The sequence below is a fragment of the Protopterus annectens genome, chromosome 16.part0, assembly GCF_019279795.1.
Source record: "Protopterus annectens isolate FY-2018-M chromosome 16.part0, PAN1.0, whole genome shotgun sequence".
In the NCBI taxonomy this organism is placed as follows: Eukaryota; Metazoa; Chordata; order Ceratodontiformes; family Protopteridae; genus Protopterus; species Protopterus annectens.
This window is the reverse complement of record NC_056750.1, coordinates 391,514,788-391,535,738: the sequence shown is the minus strand read 5'-3', so window position 1 is coordinate 391,535,738 and position 20,951 is coordinate 391,514,788. Positions and strand designations below refer to the sequence as shown.

At 36.8% G+C, this 20,951-nt stretch overlaps 1 long non-coding RNA gene across 3 annotated transcripts in view; it reads left to right on the top strand.

The window, feature by feature from the left end:
* LOC122790798 overlaps positions 1-20,951 on the top strand; it is a 280,435-nt gene that overhangs the window by 64,800 nt on the left and 194,684 nt on the right. The window contains exon 4 of one of the 3 annotated variants that reach the window (XR_006363040.1): positions 13,195-13,249. The exons of the other annotated variants lie outside the window; for them this stretch is intronic. This is a non-coding gene — a long non-coding RNA (uncharacterized LOC122790798). The remainder of the gene's footprint in view (positions 1-13,194; positions 13,250-20,951) is intronic. 3 annotated transcript variants of the gene reach the window in all.

Below are 20,951 nucleotides of genomic sequence, written 5' to 3'. Positions count from 1 at the left end.
TTTTGTTGGACAAACTTTTGTATTTCTTCATGGCATGTTCAGCAAAGAATGACTTTGACCCTCCAGGAAAAAAATATTCTGAAGATAGCTGGGTACAGCAGCTTGAATCTGACACCTGCTTCTCGACACTTCCTGATTGCTGGAATAAATTTTGCATCTTTACTAGTAAAGGTCTTGGCTGCTTTTTCATGGCCTGGTTTGGAGTGTACACATGATGTGCCCTTTCAGTTAACAACTCCTGCTGTGGAACACCAGTGCAGTTGCTTATTTGTGATTTCATAAAATTAATACAGTCTGTTCCTTCCAGTTTCTCTGGTGCTTCAGAAAATCTCAGGGTTTCTGCACATGCTCTGTCCTCTAATCCTACCATTTTTTGATATATCTCCTCTTGAGCAGTCTCATACTCAGCCAGACTTTTCTTCATTTCATCCTCTGATTTTTGCATTTGTATCTGAATATCTGTTTAAAGCTTCTTCCATTTTTTTCAGCCTTTTGTTATGTCATTTGACCTACTATTTCAGTGTTACATTTATTTTAATCAGCTCTGAGCACACTTGACTCACTTTTTACTCCAGATTACTGAAGTTGTGTCTTTCACCAAAGCTGGAGCTTGAACTGTTTTTTTGTTGAACAGCTGCAGGATTCTTCTCAGACAATGTTTTCTCCTCGCCTTTTGTGACTGATTTTCTTTCAGGTTCTCTGAATTTCTCTTTTGCTAGCATCAAGGCAGTACACTTACTAGTCAGTTATTGAAATTTACTCAGAATGACAAATTCACTGGTTCTCTTTTCTGAGTTTCTGTTTTCACATTGGGAGAGCTGAAATTAAGCTGTTACTCAGTGTGCAGCCATCCTGAAAGTCTATCATGTTCACCATTTAGATATTTTGGCTAACTCTGAAAAAAGGTCTGTACAAGAAATTTCTTGTTCAATGGAGTATCATGTTCAAATAGAAAACACTGATTTTGGTAATGTTACTACAGGTATTCTTTCTTTCTTAAGGCTGACCAATTTCAATAGTAATATTCATTAACGACAGAGGGTATAACATGACTAATCAGTGGAACTTTATTAATGGTAATGGTTCTATAATCAATACTGGTTCAAACATTAAATGGTATATTACTTTCTTATACTGAAAGACCAGAACCAAATCTAACAATGTGATTGTTTTACTTAACTGTTCATTTTGTTGCTCTGATAGCGCATGTGTGTGTGTGTGTTTATTTACATGACAAAAGTAAGGTTAACAGTAGTAGATGAAAGGGTAATACATATTTAGGCTTTTTTGCTTTAAGGATGGTTACATCTATAATGAAAAAATCAATATATTTGAGGCTGTCACCTTTCAGATAATGAAGAGAACATTTTATTAGATGGGTTTTGAATGTTCCAAACAAAAGAAGGTTTAGATATTATAGTATCATAAAGTTCCATTAATGATTTAAACGCAACAGTACTGTGAAGAAGATAACCTATTATTTGTCTGTAAATTAATATAAGAAACAAGCTTTATTTTTTAAATAGATGATTTAAAGAAATAGTTGTGAGGCATACAAGTCAGTCTGTTTGTTTGACAATGAAGTCATACAAGCAAGTTTTTACCTTTCAGGTAATTCAGCTGAATATAACCATTTATGTTAAGAAGTGTATTGTCCTTGTAAGTGGTGACAACATTTAAATTACATCTGACGAAGGAAAAAATAAAAATAAATACATAAATTAAAAAACAGGATTTTACAAGAGTGGGGTACTCAACTTGGGATCTTGGAGGTGAATATATAAACTGAATGAATGGGTTGAAAGGAAACACTAAAAATTAAATGGACAGTTCCTTTTTTTCCTGAAATTCCTGCAAAGATGAAAGTGAAAAGGATAGTTTTGCCTAGTGAAATGTTTAGCATAATTGTGACTGCCACCTGCCAGTGTGAACTTTGGCTCTGGATGATTGTTGCTGTTGCAGTGACACCCCAACGTCATGTGCAAAAATGGGAAAAGGGGTTGTGGATGGATGCTGCAGACAAGTTGGGTAATATTTGCCAGGACATCTGAAACAATATGTGAGGTGATATCAGCAGTTATATTTTTAGTTATCCAAGGGGCACTTGTTTTTTTAAGTTTTTGCTGGTTAAACATGGTAGGTGAGTATTTTTTAGTCTATTTGTTGACTGGGTTAGAGCACTGATGTTGCTGTTCCATCTTCAGACTAACTTCTTGGGTATAGTTCCTTCAGAAGATATGCTCACACCTTCATGGAAAGATAGTTAGGCTTGTTAAATGGTGATGCAAATATTTCTGATAACTGCTAATGGAGGTGTAATTGTTTACCAAAGCCCTATAACCGATTTGGTGAATAATATTTGGCATTACTAGACTGTGGTCTTATGGGCGGCCGTGGTGGTGCAGTGGTTAGCACTGCAGCCTCACAGCAAGAGGTTCTCTGGTTCGATCTTTGGCTGGGGTGCCTTCTGCACAAAGTCTGCATGTCCTCCCTGTGGTCGCATGTCCTCCCTGTGGTCGCATGGGTTTCCTCCGGGTGCTCCGGTTTCCTCCCACATCCCAAAGATATGCTGTAGGTGGATTGGACACTCTAAATTGGCCCTAGGCTTAGGTGCGTACGTGTGTGTGCCTTCTGTGGAAGGTTGGGTGCCGGGCTGGCAACTCGACACCGTAAAACTCCACTGCCAATCAGGAGCAGACAGGTGATCTGCTGTGGTGACCCCTAACCAGGAAAAGCTGAAAGAAGATGACTGTGGTCTTATATTAGATAAATGAACAATAATTTATGGTGATTTTTCCCTGTATTAAAGTAGAAGGTCCCCCCTTGGATCATTATGATAATGTCGAAATGCAAACTGTAGCTCAAAGATTCTGATATATTTATGTCAATATTGTCTAGGAGTAAAAGGATGTGTACTAGAAGAATACTGTGGTGGTTGTATTCAGGAACTCCTCTAATTTTCGACATGACTGATCATTTCAGACTGCAGTAACTGACCACTGCAGACACTTCCAAGAAGGTAATTTTAAACAGAAGAGAAGACAATCTGATAATAGAACTTTGTTTTCATTCCTAGTGAAAAAGTGGTTTGGTTGATAAAATAAACAGCCAGCAAAGATGTTATGACATAATAAGGCTGGCACAGTATGGTTTGTACACTATGATGTGAGGTTTTATTTTAACTGCTGAAATCTAGCATTGCAAATATAGAAGTTCCTTCTAATTGAAAGTTTGTTTACTGAAGATATGTCCTACACTGTGTTAAGATACAAAAAGTTTATTTTTTAGTAAAGGACTTTTGTGTATTATCTTACCAGAAAAAGGAAAGAGAGGGTTTAAAGAAAAGTAAACTGAGAGGATAACTATAATAAGTATACAGTCATGTTGTCAAGCCTACTGGTTGACCATTTTACAACAGAAGAGGTTTTAGCCTGTCAGTTTTAAGTCACCAATTTGAAACTTGGTGATTTTCACTATCAATGCAAATGTTGTGTGTGCATTAGCAGCTATTCACTGTCTGCGGTATTATCTCTTTTCTCCATGGTTGTGCAACAATACAGCAGTAGATTGCAGGGAGTCAGTATGGGGACAGGGGAGGGGTGTGAGGCACTGGCTTATTTTTATTTTTTTCATCAGGCTAAGTTCACAACACATTGATATCAGCGAGTTGAGTCCTTCTTAAGTTGTACTCAAGGAAACGAGAACAGGAAAGAGCTGAAGATGATTTGTAATGTAAGTAATTGATGTTTAAAGGAAATGAGGGTATGTCTTGCACTATTGGTAACAAATGTATTTTTAAAGCATTAAAAGATTATTTTTATGATAAAGAACCAACCAAAGTTACCTACAAAAGATTATTATTGTTAAAAAGTGGATTGCTTAAAATGTGATTTCTTTTTTGTATTGTAATGCAAATAAAGGTGATCTTTATAAAATACAAGATGAGTAGGGAATGGAGTTTTTTTAACCACTAGAGTTGTAGAAGCATTAACCACCTCCCACATATGGTGACAGAATTAGAGCCATGGGAGAATTCAAACTGGTTTTGGCAAACAGAGCAATAGATCAGGTGGAAATGTGTCTGATACAAATTATGTTGCAGTGATACCACTTTGTGAAGAAGTTTATTTTACAGCAAAGACTAAGTGGGACAAAATATAGACCAGAACCTGAAGTTAAATGGTGAAAGGTACAAAACCTTTGCCCTTTCATAGAAAAGGCACAATACAAAGAAATGAATTACTTTCCATAATTATAGAAGAGGTGAGATCATAATGCATTGGAGCACTCATTTGTTGGGCACCATGGATTAGCTTGACAGAATGTATAAATAACTGAGAGCAGTATACAGACCCACAACTGAAGTGGTGGCTTTCTCAGGAAGTCACCAAAATACTTACAAAGCCTTACAGTAAAGGGAAGTTCTGTCCCCTGTTACATGTACCTGCATAACACAGGCAGCTGAGATGAGGAGTTACCATCCCAGTGCAAACTCTAATAAGATGGTAGCCTATGATTTAAGTATCAAATGGGAAGAAGAGTAGAAATTGTAAATCTTGCACAGTCTACTTTCATTGCACAACTTTTTTTTAAAGCACTGAAATAGTTGTATATTTAAGTGTTAAGATACTTATTTTACTATCTTCAGCCATGCGATGGCTGTGTGACACCATAGTAAAATGGGAAACGTTCACTTACAAATTTCAAACTGTCAGTCTTTACATGATGCATTATCCAAAAGCTTGGAAGAAAGCAGTTTAGCTAAAATTGGGTTGTTGTTAACAATACTAACATACTGTGGAAGGAAGATCTTACATGTCCATACTTTCAAAAAGGGTGATACCTTGTCAAAATCTACATGGACTACATAAAAAAGTAAAACTGTAATGGGGATTTTTTTTTTTAATCTTTGCTATTTTTTATTTCTAGGCTGTTCCTTTTCAATGTCAAGCACCCCTCCTGCCTCTGTTCTGTTTGCTGTTAAGCTGCAACTTAATGATACTCTGTAGGACTCATTGCTGTGTGCCCCTATTTACTCAAGAAGGATGGACAGGCTTTTCCTGATTGATCTGCTACACTGCAGTGATATTTTGGTTAAAATATGTGGGAAATATTATATTATACAAACAGTATTTAGACAAAAAAAGTTGCTAGAATAACAGGTTTTACATTAGTATGCATTTTCTGAAGGGTATGAAGTCTAAAATGCATATATATATATATATATATATATATATCTGCCATTATTTAGTGACTTCAATCCACAATGCTTTGCCAAAAAAAACACAAATTTTATGAAGAACACACCAAAAGTTTGAGATAAAAATCAAGAGATTATGAAATTCTTGACAGTTGAAAGTTATAAGCACAAGCAAGAATGACAAATCGTTAAATAGTCACCATCCGTGATAACATAAATTGATCTTTATCAGCTCCCTTTTGCCCCATTTTCTACATGGGTTTAGAGTGTCAGGTCAACTGTTGTCACCTCTCTTGATTCAATGCTACTCTCCTACCTTCTTCAGCAGTCATGTCTGACTGTCACAGGTATTCTCCCATGTAATCCATCCATCCCATAGCAGGACATCCTTATCTCTTCTTGCCTTTTTCCATTCTCTCACAAATCTGCTTTAACAAATCATTTTATGTTTTCTTGTTCATAAAACCAAGCCACAGTAATAGGTTTTCCATGACCTTCTTTGTAACTGGGGTTGTTTTGCCTTCTGTTCTGTTGTCCTTATTTCTTCATCTGTCTCACACTGTACATCCTACCACCCATTTCGGGCACTTCTTTTACATCACCTTAAGCTTCCTCATGCTCTGCCTTCATTGCCCCGCTATCTTTCCTGTACAGAAGCAATGGTCACACCACTGTTTATGCACCTTACTTTTCAGTTCTTTGACATTCTTATGTGAGTACACTACTCATGATACTGTGCCAGTTAGCTGCAGCACCTCTGATTCCAGGTTTAAGCTCCTCATTCAGACTTCCCTTCTCAACCATCCCTCCCAGATACTTGAAAATGTTAACGTGTTCAACAATTTTCCCTTCAGTCTCAGTTTTTTTATTTTCAAATTTCTTCTGATTTCTTTCATTTGCTGCCATGAAAACAGAGTGCATAAGTTGAGACTTTTCAAAAAGTGTATAGTGTTTGCTTATGAATAATACTACTGGCAGTTTCTTATTACACCTGGCCTGTGATGTCATAATGTTCAACATCAGTACTGACTGATGTGTTTCAAATGAACTATGTCTTAGTTTGGTGAGGTGCTAAAAAAATCATGTACTCTTCTCTATAAAATCACAAAATGGTGATACTCCATAAAGAACAAATAAGGGAGAAAGGGAATAGCTAGAGAAATGCTACAAGCTGCATGAAATAATTCTAATATTTTAAGTTGTCTACTTGGTCTTATTTTTACCTTGTTTTTTTTTTCTGCACATTTTTAACTATCCCTGAAAACACAAAGACAAAAGTTTAAATGGATTAAATGAAATGAAAACACTGGCAAAATATCCAAAAAATCTCAGCACAGTAGCAGCTGTTAAGTAAATTCTACACATTTTGCTAGGGACATATGGTGTCTTGCCCAGACATGTTAAGGGAAGATTTGGCACAGTAGTTTTACTGGAATCTCTCTCTTCTTAGGTCTATTCTGAAATAGCTTATAAACAGCTAAATCTTGACCATATGCAAAACAGTATAACAAAATCATACAGCACTTGTCTCAAAATGCTATATAGATTTTTTTTTATTATTATTTCTTCTCATAAATGACATGCCAATATAAAATGTAAAAACTTTTGAAACAGCATTTCATTTTGTCATATTCATTCAGTTGGAAAATATCAAAGATAAAACTAGGACTCACACTCTGGGGGCACAACAGTTAGGAAAGCCCCCTCTTCAGACATGAGAAATGACATATAAAGTAAATTGACAAAGGTGCCTGGGTCCTCTGAAATGATTGGGGCTTAATAAAAACGAGTTTCTAAGAGAAGTGCTTAAAGTTAAAAGGCTGTCTGCCATTAGAAGGGGAAGTATATTAAGTAATGTCCTTTGTTTATGTGCTAATAGCCATTCATAAATGGTAATTACTAATCTTTTAAAACCATGTCCCAATAAATGTTAGTATGTCATTATGTTTTAGCCATGAAGGCATGGTTACAGCAGACCTCTTTTAATTCATTCACAGACAAGAGTATATTGATTTCAATGGGTCTTATATTACCAAATTGAAGCTTTAAATAGGCGAATACTACATCGACACATAATGATCAAAGTAGCAAAAGTATGAACGGCCACTTCAGCGATTCTTTTCTCATGGAAAAAAAATCACTAGGCCGATCAAAACTAAAACAAACTATCAAACCCTACAAAAGTGGGGGGCTGTGCCCCCACACCCCCAAACTAAATATACCAACTCCGAGATTGTTCTACAGTGGAGAAAAGGGCATATTTCCAATGACAGCCAAGCAGTTTTTCCCCTGGGAAAAAAATTAGCTGAAGTGGCTGTTCCTGTTTCAATCATTATGTGTCGATGTGGTATTCACCTATTTAAAGCTTCGATTTAGTAATATAGACCCAATTTCAACAGTTTGCTGTGAGAAGTATATGACGTTGTTCCCTTTAAGATCAGTGGTACAAAACTGGAAGAATAAATACTGGGTGATACATTGAAGAAATGTTATTAAGAGCAAGTTAAATCCAAGATAACAAATCTAGGCTGTGACACATGTAGTCAGATAACTAAGAACATTAATGCTTACTATTACATTTATGTACTTAGTAAGTGAGTAAATGGACTGATCTAAGATGTGATGCCCCTGCACTAGCCCAGTAATCAAGAAGCTTCAATCTTCACCACTGTCAGCAGTGGAGAATGTACACACTGGGAGGATGACAAGTACACGTACACACACACACACACACACACACACACACACACACACACACACACTAAAGTGCAGTTTCCCTTAAGAGCATGCAGAGATCACAGTCAGTCTGGGGCTGGTTTCTTCCTCTTTCTCCAGATCCCCAATAAGACTCCCCACTGACACAGCTATAGGGGTGAGATCTCAGAGGAGAGTCTAAGCCAAAACCTCCAGCACAGTCTCTGTCCAACCAGTGCTTCATGTCCCTGCCCAAGTAGCTGACATACATACACTTTGAGATTTGATTTATATACAAACACACACACACACACCTGGGAAAGGCTGGCACAGGTTTACTAGCTATGCCCCATTCTTCCCAGACTATAAGGTAGTTCCAGCTGCCACCAGCCAACTCTTTATCAGCTACTCCATGGCCCTTAACAAAGGGTGTCCAATCCTACTGTGTAATATTACTAATAATCCAAATGGTAGTCTGACCAAAAGCAAGGCTGTTTAGGAGTGGTCTGTACAGTGTCATCAAACAGATATGCAAGTACTCTAAGAGCTTAAATGTGTCTCACAGATATCAGCCACAAAGGTAGGTTTAAATATATTTAATAATAAATAAATAGTAAAAGCACAAGACAATACTCAGTAAGTAAGCAGTTACATCAGAGTTCAAAATCAGAGGAAATATTTAAAACATTCCAGGACAATCTCAAATAAAGAAAACATCTAAACTGCTAAAAAAAGAGTTACTGTGCCCTAAAAACTTACAGCAAGACAAGTGTAGATGTGGTGATGAGTGGATGTTTATAAGTCAAAGACAAGACACAAAATGCACAGTCTCTCTCTGAGAGAGTTCTTAAATTAGTATCAAATATTATTGCTGGGTTAGCATGGATGACATCATTTTTTTGTCATCTGACTTCAGTTCCCAAGCTAAACCCCATTGTAGCATTTGGCATCTCTGTGTGAAAAATACATATCTCTCAGATGTTTGCAGATCCTGGAAATCATAAAAACAATAAAACACTTCTACATCTCAAACCTAGTAATTACTTCTCTCCCAAGGCAATACAAAATTTCTAGCAATAGACATTGTGTCTGCTACTGAACTGAAATTGACGGATAACATTATGGCACAATTTTAAAAATTTTATTTCAACTTATTTTCTTGAAGTTTTGCAAGTTAACCCTCCATGTTCTAGTTTTTAAAATGTATACATTTACACAACTACAATAGTTTATATACATTTCTATTCTAAGCTAGCAGGGCATACTGTGGTTACATTTTAGCTCAGTATTTTACACATTTACACACACTTCTGTATGAATCATATCAATAATCACAAGTGACACAATTATTTACAAAATTCCAGACAGCTGGGCTGGCAGTATTTCCTTTTGTGACATAAGGAACCTCTTCATCTACAACCAAAGTCATCTACAGAGTGATTATAATCAAGTTTACTATGCAACCAGATAAATTAAATGTCAGTATTCACAACTGATTTCTGGTATACAAAATCAAAAAGATGTATATGCAACAGGATTTCAGTTACAGAAATCAAGCGATCAAAATACATGTGGCCTAGAACAGATCACACTAGGGTTTAATTTGCAGTGACAACTCCACAAAATGCATTACTCAGAACACAAGTCCACATTACGTAAGCAAATGACACTATGATGGTTCTAACACCACAAAGTTATTATTATTATAACTAATTCAAACATATATATATATATATATATATATATATATATATATATAGGGGTCTATGAAAACATCGAAAGCCCACAGTATCCAAGACCAAATTGTTGAGACAAAAGCATCAAAACCTCATTCCCACTGTACATAATCTGATGGCCAACAAGGTGAACTATGCCCCTTTTCCTAATTGTAGTGTGATCTTAGAACTGGTACATTTAGTTGGGGGAGTTTGGGGATGGTATGGTTTCATTTTTGTTAGTTGTGGGAGGAGTGGTTACTTACCCTGGCAATGGATTCAATGATCCGGGTCCATCATTGAAGTGAGGTTTCGATGTTTTCATCTTGAAGATTTGGTCTTCAATATTGTGGGCTTATGATGTTTTAAAGAAGACCCATAAATAAATAAATAAATATATATATATATATATATATATATATATATATATATATATATATATAAATACAAACACACACACACACACACACACACACACACACACACACACACATACACATATTAACCTACATACATATATTACTGCAGCATCCTGAAATTATTGGATAGAGTATTTAACCAAAAGAAAAAAAAATGAGGGCCTGGCTCCATGGCAGAGGGGAATAAAGCCCAGAATATGATACAGATTACTTGAGTTAGAGTAGTGCCTCAGGAGCTGTGTAACGGTGGGTGTTTTGGTGACTGCCCGTTGCCAGTGAACTGGCAAGTTGTAAAGACTTGCGACACGTAATCCCTTCACTCTCATTTATGGACGGAAGTGCTTAACTGGAGATTTTTTACTTTTGTACTGAATTTTTAACTGTGAAGTACCATTCAACTTGTCCTACTACAGGTTGTCTTCTGGGCAATTCTTTACAAGGTATTTGTGTTTTATATGGCTGTAGTATACCTCGTTGGCAAACTGCTTGTTTTTACCCTTCACTCACATTATTTAGTGACAGCATAGGATTCACACACTCTTAGCACTTTAATTGATAATGATGATTCAGGATTTAAAGCTAGTACTCTGTTCTTGACAAAGACATTCCGTAGTACAGCAAGAGAAAACAAATTAATTACACGTGTACGGTTAAGGTACAGTCATATGTTACTAGAGAGATTAGTATGTGAATATTAAAGGAATGTAGTGACAATGAACAATTAGTAGTTGCTTGTAGAAAAGGTGACCCTTGGCACTTCTGATAAAAACGGGTGATGTAACAATGCTATACCCATTAGCAAGTCATCATGCTGCACTATTTTTTAATGCAAAGTGTGGAATAATCTCAAACCTGTTAATAGTCATTCAGATAAAATTGCCAACATATCATTTAGGCCATCACTTGAGAGGTTGTTTCAGGTGCCAGTTTACAGTAAGAGAATGTTAACCATTTACCTGTCTAGAAGAACACCTACTATTCATCGTACTGAATGACTGTACATACAAATTACAGGTTTTAGCGTTAAAGCAAAGAAAGAGTCCATTTGTGCTGGCTAGAACTTGTGAAGCTTGCCTTTAGTTTTCCATTCCACATTTATTCACAAGCATGAATGTACCCATATGTTACCAATGCATGTAACTCCTTATAGTGAAAATACCATTTAAGCCCACTTAGACACTCAGATGATATTGGGTGCCACTTACATAACTTATAAAAAGGTGCAGAAAAGGAAAGGGGAAGGGAGTGAGAAGGAGAAAAGCCTTTTTTATGTTACTACTTTGCAATTAAGTGATTAAACTGTCTTTCTAATGTTTCTAGAAATATGCCATTATTATAGTCTATAATAGTTTAGGTACATAGGTACAGAATATAATTCCTGTGTATGAACCTGGGCTTTAAAAAAGTGAACAGTCAGACACTAAAGTAAAGGCTACTAACATGAAAGAGCACCCTTGAAATGGTAATAAATATTTGCTCATCTGTGGACATGACTCTACTTTCCTTGTTAGCTTTTAAGAATTTAGTAGATGAGGAAAAAGCAGTGAGAACATTTTCAACTTCTTAAAAGAAGGAAGGCAAATGGAATCATGATTTCTTGTCTGAATCTCATTTATGTACATACAGTGGATATAAAAAGTGTACACATCCCAGGTCTTTCTGATATATAAAAATGAGGCCACAATAAATAATTTCAAAACTTTTCCCACCTTTAATGTGACTTATAACCTGTACAATTCAATTGAAAAACAAACAAATCTGTTAGGGGAAAAAATATAAAAAGTAAAAAAAATGTACAATAAGCTGGTTGCATAAGTGTGCACACCCTTAAACTAATACTTTGTTGAAGCACCTCTTGATTTAATATATATTTTTCCCCTGACAGATTTATTTGTTTTTCAATTGAATTGTACAGGTTATAGGTCACACTAAAGGTGGGAAAAGTTTTGAAATGATTTATTGTGGTCTCGTTTTTTTATATCACAAAAACCTGGCATTTTAACAGGGGTGTGTACACTTTTTATATCCACTGTGTGTATATGTATGCCATGGTTACTTCTATTGGATGAGAAGTGACTATATGAAAGAGTATAACTGAGAGAGCCGTGCAGTTTTGTTTGGTATTTAGGGTTAGGATTAGAGTTTTAGGATTCTAAATTTTGGATTAGGGTTATGAGGGTTTGGGTTGGGTTTAAGAATTAGTATCAGAGTAAGGGCTGTTGTTAAACTTTCAGTGCTAGGATTAGGGTTAAAGTTTTAAGGTTAGGGTCATGTTTAGGTTGAGAGTTCTTATGCCAACTGGCGAGTGGTTCCTTTGAAAAAATGTATTTCTGGTTTCACTGGGCAGGCTTAACTTGTATCCTTCATTCTGAAATAGAACTTAAGAAAATGAGTTCTGCTAGACAGGCAGGAGTTACCAGTGCCTGTATGAATTAATTTCTACTGTGCATAGACTATATAGTGTGATTTTGGGAGCATACCTCATAAGTTTTGTTTTGGAGGCACAATGCTGTACGCTGCTGTGAGATGATTAACCAGTTACTCTACAACTGTTATATTGCTGACAATACATACTACTGGTTCACTAATGTTCTTCTGAAAACAAATTAATTTTGCATTAGTACGAAATTGTTGGCAATGTTAACCTGAAACATCAAACCTATTTGCACTGGCACTAAATAAGTAAACCAAAAACAAAGTATTCACGGCAGTAAAGCAAGTCCCAAGTTGCAGGAAGTTCTGATGAAGTCTTTTTTGAAAGGTGTTGCAAGAAGAAAGCTCTTGACCAGATTTTTATCTTTAACTAGAGTGATTATTTACTGCATCATGGGACATGCTGTACTGGTGTGGATATTTTGTTTCCAGTTTACAATGCCAAACTGTATATGGTGAAGATGCCAGTCATAATTTTCCAGATTATAAAGAACACTTCAAGACATTACTTTCATGATCCAAGAGTGTATGAAATTTTAAAGACTTAAAGGCAGCTTTGAAAAGGCTAATTACCAATGTAAAATCACTAATGTTAAAAACACGAACATACAAAGCCAAAGGAAAGAAAATGGTAGGCTACTAACTCATTAAGACTGTTGTAGCAAGTACTGCATAGCTGACCATTCTTCCTCATTTAGTACACTGCATCCATCTCTGTTGATTTGTTTTGCAGGACATTTCAGTGCCTCATCACCTTCTCATCAGAAAAGGATTTCCTTCAACCTAAGGTGGGTAGTCCTCTTCAAGAAAATACCCAAGCTTTTTCCTTCACCATTTTTCTTTCTTTCAAAATTTCACGTCATGACCAGTGAGAATGTGATGATTACATAAGGAATCTTACGCTCCCTTATTTATTTTATGTGCCTAGAGCCAGATTTACTCACATATCAGTCATTACTCTCCTTGCCATCTTACTATCTCCTCTACTCGTCCTCTTCTAATATGTCATGCTCTCTTTAAAACACTTAAAACTGTACTCTGTGTTACTTCTGCAGCATTATAAACATTCTGCCTCCCTTAAGTTGAACCCTGTCCCTGTATTTATCTGTTTATAATTTTTGACCAGGTTAGCCTCACTAGACCATCCTCTTTTCAGTGGAGACATGAGTCGATATTCATACTGACTATGGGAAGTTTGTCCAGAGCGTCCGTGAACTATCCCTACTCTTTTTTTGATAAGTGCTGTGAGATCTTTTTCATCTAATTTAGCTACCACCAAGTAAGGCAGGTCAGAACTCTGTTTAATATCTCATCCAAAGAATGGGATACTCAGGAGTATAGCACCCCCTTATGTAATATCTCATCTGAAGGATGGGATACTCAGGAGTATAGCACCCCCTTATGTAATATCTCATCTGAAGGATGGGATACTCATGAGTACAGTACCCCCTTGTGCTACACTGTCAGCACTGGAAAATGAATCCAAATAACTAGTCTGGAGGAAACACCCACAGCATTCCGATCTTCCTACCTCAAAGACCAGCATGCTACCTGTTGAACAACTGACACTACCCAACTTCCTACTGACCTCAAAACCACTCTAGATGTACTACAAATACATTATTTTCTACTAATGAAAATGTATTTTCTAGTGTCTAGATTAAATGTAAATGTAAAGTATGGTGCGGTGGTACAGCGGTAATGTTGTTATCTCACAGCAAGAGGTTCTCCCGTTCGATTCTCGGCTTGGCTTGGGAGTGCGTTCTGTGTGGAGTCTGCATGTCCTCCCTGTGGTTGGGTAGCATTCGAAAGACATACGTGCGTAAATGGGCATACCTTCGTTGAAGGTTGGGCATTGAGCTGGCACCTTGGCATTTCGTAAAAATCTACTGCCAATCATTAGCAGACCGGAGTTCCGCTGCGGTGACCCCTTACCAGGAAAAGCCGAAAGACAAACAACAACAACAACATGAGATTAAATGTAAACTTGGTGAACAACTTACCTACCAAGAAACCTCATTAAATATTTTTAACTTAGAAACCTGACAGAGTACTTTGGCATTATATCAATATCCATTCAAGTTTATTCTCAAGTATCAAATATTGGAGATAAGACGGGGAAGAGGGATATCTTGGAACATGTTTTTTGTAAGTGAAACAAGCTGACAGATTTTAAAAATTCCCTACAGAATACTCTTTCAGAAATATCGGGGCAACAAATGGCTGTAACTAAAGAAATGATTCTTTTGTATTGGGATAGAGGATCTAAATAGCCCAGACATTGTAAGGCCTTAAGTTTAATTTAATTTCCTGCCAAAATAGCAATTACTAAAAAATGGAAATCAAAACCAAAACCAGCTGTACATGAAGTATTGGATATTGTAACAGAGAAAACGTGGAAATGGAATCTTTAGGAATGGGAAGGAGCAAATTACACTCAAACAGAATTTGTGGAAACAATACATGCAAAATAATGTTCAGGAGGAGATGCGAGGTTAAAGGGAAAACATGAATTTGAAATGTATGTAATGCTGGACTAAATGACTGTAGTTGCAAAGAAAGAAAGCATATATGTAATATATAATGTATGTAAATTACAAAAATGTTAATATGTTTTTTCTATTAATGTATGTGTGCCTATGTCTTAAGTGATAATTTAATAAAGGTGTTTAAAAAAATCTTACTATTCAAAAAAGAGAAGGAATGTTATTAGTCATTGGGTTTATTGAAGCAATCTCTTTCCAATTTGTCATTATGCAGTTCATTTTACACTTCAGTACCTTATATCTCAGCACATGCTGATGGGTGTAATGGAAGGACTGTCTTAAGTAGAACTTTCCTTTTTAAAACTCTGGTTTTGGTATGATTTGCAGAGGGGCATACAAAAACCACGATTGGGAAATTACTGCTGAAAAAATAGGACCATCTATGTGAATGTAATCATCTCGCACCGAATTTGTTGAAATGCTGTAAAATATCCTAACTTGAGTTAGAAAGGGGATGGAGTTGCATGACCTTCAGTGGCATATTAAGATCCCTTTGTTGACAGATTTTGGAAAAGAATAATGTATGCAGGACTTCCATGGCAGGTTTCACAATGCACTATTTGAGCTTCAGGTTGTCATTCTTGCATCTATTCATGCTCTTGCTTCCTGGATGAAGAAAAAAGATGATGTACTACATGGTTTATGTGCTACCTTTGTATGTGTAGCGGATATATAGTAGAAAAGAAGGGACAGAGCAATGTTTTATTTTAATGTATGTAGGTGTTATATAAGACAGGAGCTGGAGTATAATTTAGATTAATTCTGAAAGACATGTTCAATAGGAGATATTAAGTGACTTGGAGTACAATACAAAATTATGACTGGTAGTGTGGATAGAGGAGGAAGTACAAAGGCAAACTGCTGCATCTGTTGGTAGTTTCAGTGGAAAGCAAGAGATATAGGAACCTGATAGAAAACTTACAGTCTTCTTCTTCTTTCGGCTTTTCTCAGTTAGGGGTCACCACAGTGGATCACCTGTCCACTCATGAAAGAAGAATAAATGCACAGTAAGGGCAAATGAGATGTTCAAGGGAAGGGTGGGAAGAATTTCAAAACAGCAGTGGTTAACAGTGGTATTGCTTTGTTGCAAGGGTGTATGAAAATGGAAAACACCTCATAAAAATGTGATGACAACCACAGCTGTAAGTAATTTAATGATGAGTATTACTGGAAGGGTGGCAGGGAGGAAAAGGTCATGGCATGACTGTGAATTTAAGAAAACTGAGATGGGGTGGGCGTCAACTGTAAGTTAAATTAGCATTCAGCACATCAGAGCTGACTGTGACAGATCAGAAGGAATGGCACAGTCATAGTTTCATAACACTCAACATAAATATTAAATGTTTTTACAGCAAGAAACAAATCCAGGTTTTCTAACTTTAGTCAGCAAACCATTGGCTCCTCATAATTAAGTTACACATTCTCCTTAGCTAATTAGCTGTGCTCTGTCACTTCAATTCTCTCTAAGGAATGATGTATTTAGTGCCACACAGCTGGAAAGCAGTTCACTCTGCTAACTAAGCCTGCTGGAGGCCAGGCTTATGAATCCGAGACTGTCCATGCACTCAGTAATTGGTCCTTGTAATGCTGATTTAAAATGTTCACATTTAAAGCACTGTCGATTTTATGCAAAAACAAGAATGGCATCAGTTATGCATGTACATTAACCTATGATCTTGGCAAGACATGGGCATGGCAATGTAATTATTTACAGATTCTTGTGCAAATGTATTTCACTTAATGTACTTCAGGCCTAAGCTACTACTGTATGTTAAATGAGTGCTATATGGTTAACACATTAATTAGCATGACTACATTTAACAAACACGTAAATGATTACCTGCAGTACTGATGGTGCCTTCAAGGTGTGCTTACTGCACTAAAACAATATGTGATAAGTGGTGGTGCCAACCCTCTAGGAAGGCTCCGGCCTGCTTCCAGGAACACCCAAGCAAATCTGAAAATGTTACCTGACAGAATGTTGACAGACACATACACATATATGTACACACACACGTGTGTGTGTGTGTGTGTGTGTGTGTGTGTGTGTGTGTGTGTATATATATATATATATATAGATATATACACACACACACACACACACACACAGACACATATATATATACATATATATACATATATATATATATATATATATATATATATATATATATATATATATATAGATATAGGTATAAAACAAACTACAAGAAAAACCCAACCAAGTTAGAGTTTCCACTGTGCAATACCTTAATCCTCTTGTAATGAAGGCCCGTGGGATACGTACAAATGACACCTTAATAATATTCTGTGTTTCAACAACATGAATTCTGAATGACAATGACTTTAAGTCTTTATGGGTACATTCAGCCAAACCCCAACTAGCTATGGGCATGCATATTTTGGTCTTTTTAGTGACTTCATCAGCACAGCACAGCACAGCATAAGTGGATTGTTTGGCTGTTCTTCAGAAACACTGAGCTTAAAGCCTGATGTTGTAAACATTAAGGTACCTGCAAAATATCCCAACTAAAATCCAAACCAAAAGGTAAAAACATCATGCAGACAAACCATTCAGTAAAAACTGCAAGAAAAACCCATTTGAACTAGAGTTGTTAATATGCAATTTTATATACAAAGGAAAATGTTAGTTGTTGAATATATATATGTTAAACACTACTGTGTAGTTCAGCCTGTGCCTTCACAAGGCTCCTTCAAAAGTAAAATACAAAGACTTTAAAGAAGCCAGTGTCACCTATTTTTAATGATCATATGTAATCTTTCCTACATTTTTATCAATGAGCTATCTAGTATGGTGAGTGGAAAAGGCCACCTGTCTGTTCAGTGTATCACATACTGGTCAGTTTCCTGTGCAAGGACAAACAGCCTGACCTAAAAAATCAAATGGGAGTCATGCTGCGTTCTTCTGTAAATACTTCAGATTAACAAATTGTACTGGCAAGCAGTTGTTGAGCAGTTCTACAGATAACATTTTTGACCAAATTAAAATACAACATTGGTCAGATTCTGTTCTGAGCTCAAGCTTAGTGGCGTCTATATTACATAATTGAACTTTTAAAAGTTCGAACGTCATATGGTCGACACCATATGATCGAACTTTCAAAAATTTGAAAATGTAATAAAAAAATAAACCAAAGGAAAAACCTACCTGAATGGTTTAAGTAGGGGGGCAAGTCCCCCTGCTCTATAAATATACCAACTCTGAGATCGCACTACAGTGCAGAAAAGGGAAATCTCCCTATTGCGCAATGCGCAGAGATCTCCGGGCATAATTAAGTACCACCACTCTTGTACATGACTGTGAAAGGAGAGGCATTGAACCTGAGCCACTGTAAGGGTGATGAGGAAAAGTATGGCTGCTGAGTTGTCTTGCATCTTAGCAATTTTATAGTACATATGGGGAACTGACACTTGGGTGTAAAATGCTCTGTGATGTCCTTCCGATGTCCTTTCACTGTGTAAGCACAGCTACTTCTGTGTCCATTGACAGCATTTAGCATGCCAGAGCCAGATCATGGCTGGCCCCTGTTAGTTATATCTGAAGTGTCCAGTAATTATTTTTTCTTCTAACAGTAATACTGGGAGGAATGTATATTTTCTAATTGGACAGCTGATGCATGTTATGGACAGTATCTTCTGTGATGTATGGTATGCTTAATGTGCATTTATTAGCTATTTTTTGCTGTGAATATAGATTACATGGAGGAGCTACACAACAGATAAAATGATGTTATTCTAATATTTATTTTTTCTGGGTCTGCAGGATCTGACATTCTCTCACCATTCCTGCACGGCACCCAAAAGATCCATTAATTCTTCAGTCTGGCAAGAGTCCACCACTGCATTTATTCCTTGATGGATGAGAGAGTCAGGTATTAGGGGCCAGACTTGTCTACTTATCCTGGGAACTGTTCTGTCACCAACCTCCTAGGCAGCTAGTGCAGTCCTCAGTTCCTACTCTGAGGAGGTATGTATGTGTGTGTGTGTGTGTGTGTGTGTGTGTGTGTCTGTGTGTGTGTGTGTGTGTGTGTGTGTGTGTGTGTGTGTGTGTGTGTGTGTGTGTGCATATATATATATATATATATATATATATATATATATATATATATATATATATACGCTACCACATGAGCAACCTCCTGGATAAGTGGCATACCACTATGTAGTGACAGCACTCTTGGTTCCTTGCTGTGGGCAATACACTTGTACCCCTGCAGGTGTTTCTAGTGCAATTACCTATGACACTGCCCTTCTCTCAGGATAGTAGAGTTAGATTAGACATTTGCCCTTACCCTCTCCAGCCTGATTCCTCCAGCAGCTATTTTATCTGGGGTGCAGTCAGTGTTTATCCCGCTTTGCTACAGGACCAGAATTCTGATTTTATTTCTGGTTATGCACATTGTTACCATGCCTTGTTACTGTTGCATCATTGTTAATACTAACTGATAATACTGCTCTATATTTCTGTACTATTTCACCTCTGACACTGTTGCTTTCATTTCTGTTTGAGATGCAATGCTTTTATTTAATGGTAATACGGTATTGGATTTTTATAAATGTTGGTTTTCTTTCAATTTTATCACTGCTTCCTTTATTTCCTGGCTGACTGGCCTGCCATGTGGCTTCACTCCAAACAGATTACCACTTAGTACCAACCATAATTTCACTTATGCTAGTCTTCCAATGCTCATTTTATAATTCTACTCTTTTGCGGTCTCTACCCTTACTGAACTGTTAATTCAACATTTCATGCTAAAGTTGCACTGCAGGGGCTCTGCTGTTGAACTAGGTTGTGTTCCTTCCCTCCATGTCACTATTAGTAGCACTGCTAAGCCTAGGCAACTGTACTTAGAGCTTTTGTTGTTACTTGTAATCCCGATGCCTCTCCAGTTTTTTTTCCATTTGCTCTACACTTTCACTACCCAATTGTTTATCACTTTGTTGCTGGAATCGCTCAGTTCTGTGCATGAGCAGCTAGCCTGAGTCTCGCTAACACTGGAGTTATGAGCCTCCTCATTCTTCTCTCACTCCTCTTCTTCATCCACCACACCCATCTGTATACCTGCATACTGTCTGCAATCCACAGGTATTACCTGCCCATAAAGATATCCTTATGTATATAATCATTATACTGTAATGCATACAAATACAGAAAGAGCAAAAAATATTCCACATTTTTATAAACTGAATTCAAGTGAGCAAGTGAACATGTTGAGATAAAAGTGTATCTGCTATTCCCCTCACCTATACTGTCTCTTACCTTTTCAAATGATACTAAATTCTAAAGCAACACCTACATTTAACTATGCATGAAGCTACAACTGTTCAGTCAAATCCACTTCTACAATTTCACACCCACTTTCTGTTAATGTCCCAAAAGTTTCATAGCGACTCATTAAGAAGACAATTGCCACATACATCAAAAAACGATAATCTTTAGCAGCGTATATTTAAAAAGAAAATGCTATATCACCCTGGGATAAGCCTCCATCATGACTTTTCAAGCAAATATGAAAGTGCCGCAAGTCACAACACATTCAAGTACCTGTCACTGCACACATCACACTACTCATGTCTAGCATCCCCCTTTGCAGCCTGTTACAAAAACATACTTCCTCGCATACACAAACAGGACTTACATTTATATATCATCTTTGCCACCACCCTTGTTTAAATATCCTATTAATTCACCATAGTAGAAAAGTATTATCCATGTAGCTCCTAAGCCATCTTAAACTCAAAATCAATAGCACCTTCTGTTATTTTATCCAAAGAGAATCATAGCAGTTCTGAGTGCCCCCCACACTGTTATCCACTATATATCCCAGCACAGCACCTCTTTCTGTGCTTATGCCAAACATCTAAGAATAGCAGGTCTTTACTGGGTCATCACCAATAAATTTTCCCAAGCACAGCGATGACT